This window comes from Gopherus flavomarginatus, chromosome 4 (assembly GCF_025201925.1).
Source record: "Gopherus flavomarginatus isolate rGopFla2 chromosome 4, rGopFla2.mat.asm, whole genome shotgun sequence".
NCBI classification, from domain to species: Eukaryota; Metazoa; Chordata; order Testudines; family Testudinidae; genus Gopherus; species Gopherus flavomarginatus.
This window is the reverse complement of record NC_066620.1, coordinates 202,799,293-202,811,475: the sequence shown is the minus strand read 5'-3', so window position 1 is coordinate 202,811,475 and position 12,183 is coordinate 202,799,293. Positions and strand designations below refer to the sequence as shown.

Below are 12,183 nucleotides of genomic sequence, written 5' to 3'. Positions count from 1 at the left end.
AGCCTTGGACTCTGGCCGTGGGGAGCCCCAGGCCCTTTAAATCGCCAGAGAAGCCCCGCTGCTGCAGCCCCGGGGAAGCAGTGGCAGGGCTCCAGTGGTGATTTAAAGAGCTCTGGGCTCCAGGTGCTGCGGGGAACCCGGGCCCTTTAAAGCACCAGCCCAGACCCTCTGCGACAGCCCCGGGGTAGTGGGAGCAGAGCTCTGGCGGTGATTTAAAGGGCCCGGGGTTCCCCGCAGCAGCTGGAGCCCTACACCATTTAAAGTGTTGCCGGAGCCCCGTTGCCGCAGCCCTGGGGTAGCGGTGGCAGGGCTCCAGCGGTGATTTAAAGGGCCCGGAGTTCCCCACAGCAGCTGTAGCCCTGGACCCTTTAAAGCTGCTGGAACCCCGCTGCTACCATGCTATATGCGAACCCGTGTTATATCGGGTCAGGTTACAGCTGGGTAGCGGTGTATTATTACTTATTTGTGTTGCAATAACACTTAGGACCCCCAGGCATTGACCAGGAGCCCCTTGTGCTAGATATGTTTGGTTCAGAATGATGTGGATACCTTTATGATTGCCTTTGACAATGAAAGTGCTTCAGACCTACTGACCCTCATTGGAAGGTTTTGGAAAAGCATCCTAGGAGACATTTTGGCTTACATTGGGAGATCATTTTCTGAATTGCTCTGCCTCTGTTTCATTACATGAAACAATGATCCCTGCTTTTAACTTTTTATCTGCTTCTTTCCTTCCTGATATCTTCATTCACTATTAGGATAATACCATCAGTGGGTTGTGTAGGACTGAGACTCACTCAGCAGATGGGTCTAACACATCTCTGTTATGGCAAAACAATCAGCAAGCAGGGATCAATGACTCACAAGTGGGAAGCTCATTGGGACGATCTCATCACAGTCACCTCCATCACTGGACAATACAGCTTCAGCCATCCTTTGTTACACAAACTTATTTATAATTTTTTGATATCTTTTCTTATATCTATGTATTAGGCTCCCATTTCCCCATTAATTCCTCTTCCCCATCGGTACAGGTTTATTGTTAGTTCAGACCAGTCTTTTCTAGCCTTTTAGCTACTTTATCATTTCTTTTTCTCACAAACATGACTACTCTACAATTTCTTGCATATGCGCAGTTCTACTTATGCTTACGCTGTTAAATGTTTTCCAAAGAAACTCTTAAAATCCACAGCAGGATTCTGTCAGGCCTAAATATGCCTTTGTTTCCAACAGATTGCTATAGAAATAATTATGCTTTCAGAAGCAGAGCAGTGTGGATGATAAGTTATTATGGTTAACTTATTAGTCCTTTGTATGACACTGCAATTATGTACAGCCAATAGAAAATAAATAGTAATGAGCAGACAAGTAACAACAATCACATTTTATACCAGTATCCCTGAAGTTAACACAGACATGGGGACTCATGCACAGTCTGCTTCAGACTGGGTTTATTGCTACAAATTTACTAGCAGAGCCCATGCTGCTAACTCTCAGGATTAAAAAAATGAATTAAAGCTAATTACTACAATGCCTACCTTGCTAGAAATGCCTATAATTAAATGAATCAACTTGAAGTTTGCCCTGAGGTGGTGCCATAACACATAGACTTCAGTCCCTAGTGAAATGTGAACAGTAAAGGTGAGGGAGCAGGACCCGACACAGGTGCACAGCTGCTGTTAAGCAGTATGGGGTCAAACCTGGCCTCTCTTGCACTGATGTGCCAGTGTGAAGTGAGAAAAGAAAAAGGGAGCTTCTGCTTTTTTGCATAAACCACAGGACAGAATCTCCCAACCACATATAAGAGAACTTCAGAAGAGATGGTCAGCCCGTCCATGTACTTTGCACTAGATCCTCAAAGGTGTTTGATTTCAGTGGGAGCTAGGCACCCAAATGCCTTTCAGAGTCAGGGTCCATGTCCCCAAGAGGTGAGATGTAGAGGCTTTAGTGATTGCAAATTTTTGCATGTCCTGGCACTTGAATTTGTGCTGGCAAATAAGTTAATTGCTACTTGATCCAGTCACACAAATCCAAAATTTTCAATATGCAAAAATGTGCATATCCACAAAACTGTGACTGCAAATTTAGTGGCCAGGTTGGGGCCATTTTGAAAATTTGGCTCACAGACTCTATCTAAATATACAGACTTACACCTGAAGGAAATCATGACCAGTTTTGGGGGGTGGCAGGATGTTTTTAGAGGAATATCAGACTCGACTCTTAAATAAGTGGTACATGATTCAAGTCCATGGCAAGCAATAGCCAGTTGTCTGTCTTTTGGATAAAACATTCTTTGGTTTGTTTTCATAGAAAAAGGAACTTAAAAGCTCAGACTTGCGCTGCTGTAATCACCTTTTTATATCCATGTTTTATTCCAGTTCTGTAAGCAAGCTTAAAATAGTAGGTGATAATATCAAGATTTGGACAGCGGAAGAGAATCACATAGCAATATATCAAGCCACAGGACATTATTTAATAAAGGTCAGTGGCTTCAACGGGACTTTACATTTTATCATGCATTACCTAGCTATTAAGTTTAACTGGACGTGACATTTGGGCTGAGGTCATATTATCTATATAAGTCCCAATTCAGAGAAACACATATATCTACTGTATATAAATAAATTCAGGAAAGCAGTCAATGGTCCATTGAGCACACACGTAGCGCTTTGCTGAATTGGGATTTTTTCCTGAACTTGGGCCAGATACATTAAATTCACCCCAGATCTGAATTAGCAGTAACAAAGACTAGGGCTGCAAACCCTACTGAGTACGTCAGTAGTCAGTTGGCTGGGGGATGCAAAATCTTTGAGTTACCAGCCAGTGGCCTGCTACCCATATTTACAAAACAGAGAATTTAAAACATGTTACCCCCAGATCCCATGTGCCTCACACTTGGTAACTGATGATGAATCTTCTTTTGTTTTTTAGAATAATAGAATCATAGACTCAAAGGACTGGAAGGGACCTCGAAAGGTCATCTAGTCCAGCCCCCTGCACTCATGGCAGGGCTAAGTATTATCTAGACCATCTCCGAGAGGTGTTCGTCTAACCTGCTTGTAAAAATTCCCAGTTATGGAGATTCCACAACCTCCCGAGGCAATTTATTCCAGTGCTTGACCATTTTGACAATCAGGAAGTTTTTTCTAATGTCCAACCTAATCCACCCTTGCTGCAATTTAAGCCCATTGCTTCTTGTCCTATCCTCAGAGGTTAAGAAGAACAATTTTTCTCCTCCTCCTTGTTACAACCTTTTATGTACTTGAAAACTGTTATCATGTCCCCTCTCAGTCTTCTCTTTTCCAGATTAAACAAACCCAGTTTTTTCAATCTTCCCTCATAGGTCGTGGTTTCTAGACCTTTACTCATTTTTGTTGCTCTTCTGTGGACTTTCTCCAATTTGTCCACATCTTTCCTGAAATGTGATCCTCCAAATCAGACACAATACTCCAGTTGAGGCCTAATCAGCGCCAGGGCCGGCTCTAGCCATTTCGTCACCCCAAGCACGGCGGCACACTGTGGGGGGCGCTCTGCCGCTCGCCGGTCCCGCGGCTCCGGTGGACCTCCCACAGGTGTGCCTGTGGATGCTCCACCAGATCCACGGGACCAGCGAACCCTCCGCAGTCACACCTGCGGGAGGTCCACCGGAGCTACCTGCCCCCCTCCCAGCGACCAGCAGAGCGCCCCCTGCGGCATGCCGCCCCAAGCACACGCTTGGCACGCTGGGGCCTGGAGCCAGTCCTGATCAGCGCAGAGTAGAGTGGAAGAATTGCTTCTCGTGGCTTGCTTACAACACTCCTGCTAATACAGCCCAGAATGATATTTGTTTTTTTTTGCAACAGTGTTACACTGTTGACTTGTATTTAGCTTGTGATCCACTATGACCCCAGATCCCTTTCCGCAGTATTTCTTCCTAGGCAGTAATTTCCCATTTTGTATGCATGCAATTGATTGTTCCTTCCTAAATGGATTACTTTGCATTTGTCCTTATTGAATTTCATCCTATTTACTTCAGAACATTTCTACAGTTTGTCCAGATCATTTTGAATTTTAATCCTATTCTCCAAATCACTTGCAACCCCTCCCCACTTGGTATCATCCGCAAATCTTATACGTGTACTTTCAATACCATGATCTAAATCATTAATGAAGGTATTGAATAGAACTGGACCCAGAACTGATCCCTGAAGCACCCCACTCGTTATGCCTTTCCAGCATGACTGTGAACCACTGATAGCTACTCTACGGGAACAATTTTCCAACCAGTTATGCACCCACCTTATAGTAGTGCCATGTAGGGAGCATTTCCCTAATTTGTTTATGAGGAGGTCAGGGAAGACAGTATCAAAAGCTTTATTAAACTCAAGATATACCATGTCTACTGGTTCCCTCCTATCCACAAGGCTTGTTACCCTGTCAAAGAATGCCATCAGGAGGTTTGACATGATTTGTTCTTGACAAATCCATGCTGTTACTTATCACCTTATTATCTTATACATTTTAATATATAAGGCATCACCTCCTCCATTTTTCCCTGCCTGTCCTTTCTGAGCAAGCTGTACCCTTCTATACCAATATTCCAGTCATGTGTATTATCTCACCAAATCTCTGTGAAGCCAACTATATCATAGTTGTGTTTATTTACTAGCATTTTGAATTCTTCCTGCTTATTCCCCATACTTCTCACATTAGTATACAGACATCTGTGATTCTGATTTGATTTCCACTCCATAGTTCTGTCTTGTCTCTCCCTCATCCCTGCTATAACAGCACATGCCCCCCCCACTCCCAAATTCCAACCCTTCTCCCAGGTCTCCATGTTTTTGACTTATCTGTGGGCTTTGGTCACCTGCTCCCTTCGAACCTAGTTTAAAACCCTCCTCACTAGGTTAGTCAGTCTGTATCCAAATATGCCTTTCCCCTTCCTCGATAGGTGGACTGTGTGACACTAAGGGCTTGGCTACACTGGAGAGTTGCAGCACTGGTGGTGGCTTTACAGTGCTGCAACTTACTCACCGTCCACACTTACAAGGCATATACAGCGCTGCAACTCCCTGGCTGCAGCGCTGGCTGTACTCCTGCTCTACCTGGGGTATAACAATTGCAGCGCTGGTGATGCAGTGCTGCTCCACCAGTGTGGCCACCAAAAGCGCTGTAATTGGCCTCCAGATGTATTTGGAGGTATCCCAGAATGCCTGTTCAGCCACTCCCAACAGCGCTGCAGATGCTGCAAATGTGGCCACACTGCAGCGCTTTCCCTACACAGCTGTACGAAGACAGCTGTAACTCCCAGCGCTGTACAGCTGCAAATGTAGCCATACCCTAAGCCCCCAGTCTTCATATTGTTATGATATGATTATGGCATAACTATGATGTATTTTATACCAGATAGGTCATGTGAGGTATCATTGAAAAGGTTATGATTTGTTGGATATGATTGGCCTATTTGTATGCATGTATCATTTTGCATCTGAAGTTAGGAATATTGTCTATGCTATTACAAAGGTGTTTACACCTGGGGAATGCCCACTAGGCAGAATGCAGTCAGTCTAGATGTCTAGCTGGGAAGGGCCATTAGGGAGAACAATAGGTCTTTGAAGATGCTAATCATGCACTGAGAAGTCTTCCTGGAGATGCTACAAACAGCCTCTGAGTTATGGCTGCATGGTCATGTGACCAAGTCACCTGGCACTGAATTCCATGATAACACTAGTATTTTCCTGCTAACCAGAGGTGGGAACCACACTGGGAGACAAAGGATTCACACCATATGCAAAAAATATTTAAAGCAGAGTGACATCACCACGGTTGATTCTTCACTAACTCCCTGCCCAAAAAAGAAGGCTGCTGGAAATACCTGAGAAACAAAGAGACTGAGAGCGGCGGGGATGGGGGCGCTGAGCCCAGGCTAGAGGGTGTCTGGCCTGTGAAAGGAAGTTTTAAGTTTGAGTTTTAAGCTGCCAGCAAGTCTCTGCAATCGCCCTACAACATCATTTAGAGTGAGAATTTACTACTTGTAACCAATTTCTTTAGAGTATTAATCTTAGATTGAATTTTGTTTTATGTGCTGGGGAATCTTCTTTGATCTGTTTGCTATGCCTTGTAATCACTTATAATCTACCTTTTACAGTTCATAAACTTGTCTGTGTTTTGTCTATAACCCAGTGTGTAGAATTCATAACTGGGGGGTAAAAAGCTGTTGCGTATCTCTCTTCACATTGGGGGAGGGGCAGATTTCATGTGCTCACGCTGTACAAGTTTCTGTGCAGTGCAAGGTGGTACAATTTTAGGTCTACCCTCTAGAGTGCGAGTGTACGTGAGTGCTGGGCAGTTCCTTAGCTGAGCCTTCCCATGCAGTGCTGATCCCAGCAGTTGTGTGTAAAGCTGTGGCTGGGTGTGTCCCTACCAGTATGTGTGCTGGTAAAGTGCAGTGTGAAGCCTGATGAGGGGCTTGGCTGGCTTGCCTCAGCAATACAGTGTAAAGGGAGCCAAGGCTGGTGGGTTAGGCAGACTCAGTGATACCCCAGTCGCAGGTGGCACCCTGAAGAAGGGCGGGGGGGAGGAACCCGCCACAGACTTTATCTCTGTTTAGCAGTCCTTCTTCCTGGAACAGCATCGCATGGTCAAGGAAGCTGAAGCCCTCCTAGTGACACCATCCTCGCAACCAGGCATTCACCACCAGCATGCATCTGTCTCTGCCTGGGCCTCTACTCTTGACCAGAAGGATTGAAGAGAACATTACCTGCACCCCCAGCTCCTTCACCCTTACTCCTAGAGCCCTGTAGTGACTTCTGATCTGCTGAGGGTCATACTTCACAGTATCATTAATGCCCACATGGATGAGTAGCATAGGGTAGTAGTCAGAGGCCAGATGACCCTTGGCAATCCCTCTGTAATGTCTTGGATATGGGCCCGGGCAGGCAGCATACCTCCTGGGATGCCATGTCAAGTAACAGATGGGTGCCTCCATTCCCCTCAGAAGAGAGTCACCAACCACCACTACCCTACATTGGGAGTGGTGGCTGCGATCCTCCCAGCGTTGGGGGTACCTGTCTTCTCCTCCTCCACCTTTGCGGATGATTCCTCATCACTCATTGCCAGGGCAGCACATGTTTTCTATCACCATGGTGGGTGGGTTGGGAGTAGGGGTGGAACACTGCCTGCTGCCAGAAGTAATCAGCAGCCAGTGTCCTCCCTGTGGCAGAGCCATATCCTCCTCCCCCAGTGGTGTGACAGCAATCCTCTGCAGCTGGATAGCTTCCTCAGCCTTAGATGTCTCCATATGAATACTCAAGCAATTCCTCATAGGCACAGATGCTCCTCAGCCTAGCCACCTGCTCCTGTAGCTCTCCCACTTGCTTCTGAGAGATTCCATCAGCAGGCACTTTTCACACTGGATAGTCCCCCCAGCCTGGCTCAAATCCACACCAGGATCTGGGTAGAGGCATCAACGGTTAGGTTGTCTGTCTGGATACAAGTATCAGAGGGGTAGCCGTGTTAGTCTGGATCTGTAAAAGCAGCACTTCCTCAGATGCATCTGAGGAAGTGGGTATTCACCCACGAAAGCTCATGCTCCAAAACGTCTGTTAGTCTATAAGGTGCCACAGGATTCTTTGCTGCTTGTCTGGATACAGGCGCAGGTGGAGGAGACAGGCAGGGGCGGCTCCAGGCACCAACATGCCAAGCGTGTGCCTGGGGCAGCAAGCCGCGGGGGGTGCCCTGCCGGTTGCTGTGAGGGGACAGGCAGGCTGCCTTCGGTAGCTTGCCTGCAGGAGGTCCACCGGTCATGCGGTTTTGGCGGCAATTCGGTGGCGGGTATGCCGAAGCTGTGGAACTGGAGGACCTCCCGCAGGCATGCCCCAGGGCAGCCTGCCTGCCGTGACTGAGGCGGCAAAATACCTAGAGCCGCCCTTGGAGACAGGAGAAGTGTTGGCACTGGCGATGTGGCCCTTCCTAACCATAGCAATTATATTATGACTTTCTCTCACAAACTGTATCTCAAACTCCCCTGTTTATGGTCCCCATGGTGGCTTAGCCTCTGGCTTTTAAAGCCTTCTTTCCTAGGTCAGCCCTACTCCCTCGTTAATGACACAGGGGGAGGGTGATCACAAGGCTGACTGAGGCTGATCAAAGATGATCAAGGATGATCCAGGGAACAAAGGCTCAAGCTAAGCTTTTGTGCTTAATTAATTTAAGATACAATACGTCAAGCGTGGTTTTAACACAGACCTTTGACATGAGAAGTGATGACAGGAGGCATCTCTTCAGTTCAGAGCTCACTGCACCAGGTCAAGAGCCCACATGCATATCAAGAGGCAAACAGAAGTACTAAGGGACAAAGAACCACATCCTAAGGTCTTTACTCAGCATTTACTTGAGCCAAATGTTCACTGAAGTGTCTGTATAAGAGCACAGAACAAACTGACGGACAGATTCTGCCACTCTTAATTACATTGATTTCAATAAGACAGAGTAAGATACAAGTCAGCATGAGTAGGGGTGTAAGAATCTAGGCCTGAGAAAAGATTTACAGCATTAATAAGTTATACGGCCAGAAGAGAGCATTGGGTTCATCTAGTCTGTCCTCCTGCATAATGCAGGCCATAGGACTTCCCTGGATTAATTCCTGTTTGAACTACAGCTTGTCTTTTAGGAAAACATCCCATCTTGATTTATAAACTTCCAGTGATGGAGAATCCACCACAAATCTTTGTTAGTTGTCCCAATGGTTAGTTACCCTCACTATTGAAAAACTGCCTTATTTCCAGCCATTAGATCTTGTATCTTTATCTGCTAGACAGAGGAGTCCATTATCAAATTTCTGCTCACCATGTAGGTACTTATAAACTGTGATCAAATCATCCCTTAAGCTTTCTTTGATCAGATTAATAGATTCAATCTTTCACTCTAAGGCATTCTTTCCAATCCTGTACGTAGCATTGTGGCTATTCCCTGAACTCACTCCAATTTAGCAACATCCTTCTTGAATTGTGGACACCAGAACTGGACACAGGATTCCATTAACAGTCACACCAGTGTCAAATACAAAGGTAATATAACCTGCCTATTCCTACTCGATATGCCCATTCATATATCCAAGGATCGCACTAGCCCTTTTGGCCACAGCATCACACTGAGAGCTCATGTTCAACTAATTATCCAGTATGACCCCCCCAAGTCCTATTCAGAGTCACTGCTTCCCAGGAATTAGTAATTACAATTGCATTATAGGACTACATTATGCTCTGTGGTTGTTTGTTACTGTGTTATGTGCCACTGTAGGTAATTGGGAATGGTGCTGTACCAAATCTGTAGTGAAAGAGAAATAATACACTGGCACAATAGCATGGTCCAAATTTGTTTTGCAAAATTAACATGCAGAGACAAATGTTGCACAATTTCAAGCTAACATTCTTTACTAATGTTTGGTTGGAAAAGGAGATTGTAGTTTTGTCCTAACCTAAACTTGTTTATACATTTTTCAGTGCAACTCATAAATTACATACAAAATATTTTGAAGAGGTTGTAAATAGCAAAATGTGTATTCCACCAGTATCCTTTCTTTAAGTGTGCACCAAAAGTTTGTAAATCTTTCTTGTGAATATTTTAGGTTTGTAGCTCTATTTGTGCTGCTTTATACGCAATATGTGAGTAGCACAAATACTATACAGGTCTGTCGCAACTTAGGCGGGGGTTCGGTTCCGCAGTTATCGCGTAAAGCGAAAACCGCGTATAGTCAAAACCCCAAGCACTTTAAATCCTACCTGCAGCTCCAGCAGGGGGGCCGGGCGGGGAGGACATTTAAAGGGCCGGTGGAGCCCTTTAAATGCTCCCCTGGTCCCGCCGCCAGAGCTGTGGGCGGGATTTAAAGGGCTCTCCCCCCCCCCCCCACCCGGCAGCCAGAGCTGCAAGTGGGATTTAAAGGGTTCCGCCAGGCATCTAGCCACGGTGGGGAGCCCGGTGGAGTCCTTTAAATGCCCCCTGGTCCCGCCGCCGGAGCTGTGGGCGGGATTTAAAGGGCTCCCCCCCAGCCCAGCTGCCAAAGCTGCGGACGGGATTTAAAGGGCTCCGCCAGGCCTTCCACCACGGTGGGGAGCCTGGTGGAGCTCTTTAAATCCCGCCCGCAGCTTTGGCAGCCGGGCTCGGGCTCGCATTTAAAGGGCTCAAAGCTCCATGGTGGCTGGAGCCTCGGACCCTTTAGTTCACCCCAGGGGCTACCAGCCACATCTGCAGCAGGAGCCCCCTGGGTGTTTTAAAGGCCCTCGGACTCCCAGCCACAGCTGGTGCCCCAGGACCTTTAAATCTTGAGGCCACGCCTCTTCTACTTGAGGCCGCCTCCTGGACTCCAGGCCTTTCAGTGTAAAGCTGAAATCATGCATGTTAAATGCCTGTAAGTTGTGAGAGACCTGTATGCCCCTGTTGTACAAAGCACTTAGGGTATGTCTACACAGCTTGCGGCAAAGAACCTCCCAGTTTGGGCTGACAGACTTCGGTGTGCAGGGCTCCTGCTAGCGCTCTAAAAGTGCCTCCATAGACAATGCTTTGAAGTTGCACTTCGGGCTCTGACGCCCACCCCTCCTTAGGCTTCAGAGTCTGAACTCTGGCCCAACCTGCGACTTCAAATGTTGTCTATACTGCTATTTTTAGAGCACCAGTGTGAGCTCTGCAAGCAGCACTGTCCATAGTGGGGTGTGGGACCTGGGACATAGGCTCTGAATTTCTATCTGCCGGGTGATGCTCCCGCTGGCTCTGCCCAGGCCCCGACCCCACTCCACCCCTCCCCCAGGGCCTCACCCTGTCTCTTCCTACCCTTACCCTGCCCTGCCTCTTCCCCACCCAGTTCTGCTCTCTCCCCTGAGCGCGCTGCACCCTTGCCCCTCCTCCTCCCTCCACCTGAGTGCCTCCAGATGAAACAGCTGATCGGCAGTAGGTGCTGGGAGGGAAGGGAAGGCCCTGATCAGTAGAGCCTGCTGGTGGGCAAGTGATGCTGGGGGGGACGTTGGCTGGGGAGGCTCCTCCTCCCCACCCACCCACCTAAACGCCCTGCCTTCCGCCTCACCTCCCCACCCACCTCCTCATGAAGTGCGGGACCCCCCAAAGAGCAGGGCCCAGGGTGGTCATCCCATTCGCCGTACCCTAGGGACGGTTCTGCCCGCTAGCCCAAGTCTGTCCAACCGGGCTGGGAGGCTCAACGCTGCAAGCTACGTGGACATACTGAAGTCTTATAGATTTCAACAGAGCTTAAGCACATGCTTGAGTGCCTTGCTAAATAAGGATAATACTTAGCATTTCTAACCTATAGCCTGCAAGGTGCTTCACAATAGTGGGTATCATTATCCCCATTTTACAGAGGAGAAACCAAGTCACAGAAAAATGAAGTGACTTACCCAAAGGCACACAGGAAGTCAGCTGCAGAACTGGGAACAGAACCCAGGATTCCACACTCTTAGTACCATATATACTCCATGGGACTGTGCCTTCTCAGACTGTGTATATACAGAATGATATTATCTTTGTAAAGACTTCAGTGCTATGATTATCTTCCCACGACTCTCATGGAAACAAGATATTTATAACTCCATTAAGCCTTTCCTGGTAATTTTATGATCAAAGTGAAGAAATAAATAATGATCTGCCAATCAGTGGCACGTCCAATGTTGTTCAGCATAGATACACGGTGAATGCTTCTCCTTGGTTGTTTCAATTAAACTCTTGCTGTCTCCTGAATGCCTTTCTTGTGCCTAATTCCCCTTCCACTGCATACCAGTGGAGAGGAAATATTTTTGGCCATGTGATAAGCCACATGTTTAGAATGCACCAAATAATTAGGAAAGATGCTTGCTGCCAAGAAAGCCTAATGTTTATATATATGTGATGGTTTAAACAGTGATGGCCCTTAACCTTTGGTAGTTTCATTGGGGCTGCCTATAAACTATGTAACACATTTTTTGGTGATTTTCAAGACGCATCCTCCAGAGGTGACAGGTGAGGAGGGGAACATGTAGGGTTGCCGCTGGGCTTGTACTGAGCATGCTCTGTAACACTGCTGAAGCGGGCGGCACCATCTCTTCCCCAACCCCACTATTGGCAGGCACGGATCATCTCTGCACCCACCACTTACAATGTTTGTAACTCTGGAACAAGCAAGCGGAATTAAGGACTCACCCACCCCCTAATCTGTTA

The 12,183-nt window shown here is 47.1% G+C and overlaps 1 protein-coding gene across 1 annotated transcript in view; it reads right to left on the bottom strand.

Moving 5' to 3' along the window:
* RCAN2 (regulator of calcineurin 2) overlaps nucleotides 1-11,434 on the bottom strand; it is a 194,104-nt gene extending 182,670 nt beyond the window's left edge. Inside the window, exon 1 of the mRNA XM_050951001.1 lies at nucleotides 11,388-11,434. The gene's annotated coding sequence lies outside the window, so the exon portion shown is untranslated. The remainder of the gene's footprint in view (nucleotides 1-11,387) is intronic.
* Nucleotides 11,435-12,183: the final 749 nt, after the last annotated feature.